This window comes from Arachis hypogaea, chromosome 19 (assembly GCF_003086295.3).
Source record: "Arachis hypogaea cultivar Tifrunner chromosome 19, arahy.Tifrunner.gnm2.J5K5, whole genome shotgun sequence".
Taxonomy (NCBI): Eukaryota; Viridiplantae; Streptophyta; class Magnoliopsida; order Fabales; family Fabaceae; genus Arachis; species Arachis hypogaea.
In genome coordinates this window covers 151,306,478-151,307,430 of record NC_092054.1, presented here as the reverse complement: position 1 = coordinate 151,307,430, position 953 = coordinate 151,306,478, and positions in this window count along the sequence as shown.

Sequence of the window (953 nt, the reverse complement as noted above, 5' to 3'; positions counted from 1 at the left end):
TGATAGAGGAGCTATGATCAAGGGGGAGGCAACGCAGATTTAAATTTTTGGGTCCCACCTAATAATTCCTGACCCCACCATGGCAGTTTAGTTAGTTATTCTCTCTTTGAAAAATAAAATCACAAAAACCCTTGGATTGTCTTTTCATATCTTTTTGGAAGTGGTTATTGTCAAATCAAATCCCTCTCTCCATCTAATCCCTTGATTTAAGGCAACAACTTTTCAGTTTTTGATTTCAAAAAATTAGAAAGGGAATCATTTTGGGTAATAACTACACCATAATGGTCATTAACCGTCCACTAATGGTCATTACCTCCACCAAATTCTCTCTCCAGTCCTCATTTAATGTGTCTCTCACCTTCCTTCTCCCCCACTCAATTCGGTAACTTCATCAACCTTTCATATTTCATTCTTCCATCACCATGAAAAAGAAAGCCGCGCCAAGAAAGAGTGAAAGAATCCTTCTCTCTCAAAAACCATCAACCCCTCAAACCCATACTCACATACACATAAATTCTACTTCTTCATCTTCTCCCTCACCCCCATCCAAGCACACCGAAGCCATAAGAAAGAAAGTAATAGCACAAAAGAGTTTCGGAAGAAGGAGAAGCGGGAAAAATAAGGAGCCCCGCATTGAGGAAGAGGAAGAATCTCATACCTCGCCCACTCATTCACCACCACCTTCATCACCAAAGAGAACTACCCCCGGAAAAAGCTCACAAAAGACCAAGGGATTTGCACTAAATGACACCACCGAACCTCCAAATTTGGAATCCTTGAAATTCAGAAACAAGTATGGCAAGACTCACTCCCACTTTGATCCGAGCAGATTCAACTCTTGTACCTCTTTTGAGTTTCACAATGAGGTTATGGAAAAACGTCATTTGTGTGCAACCTACCTTGTCAGTCTCGACACTCTCACTAACAAAGGCATCAACATCTCCTCTCTGTTT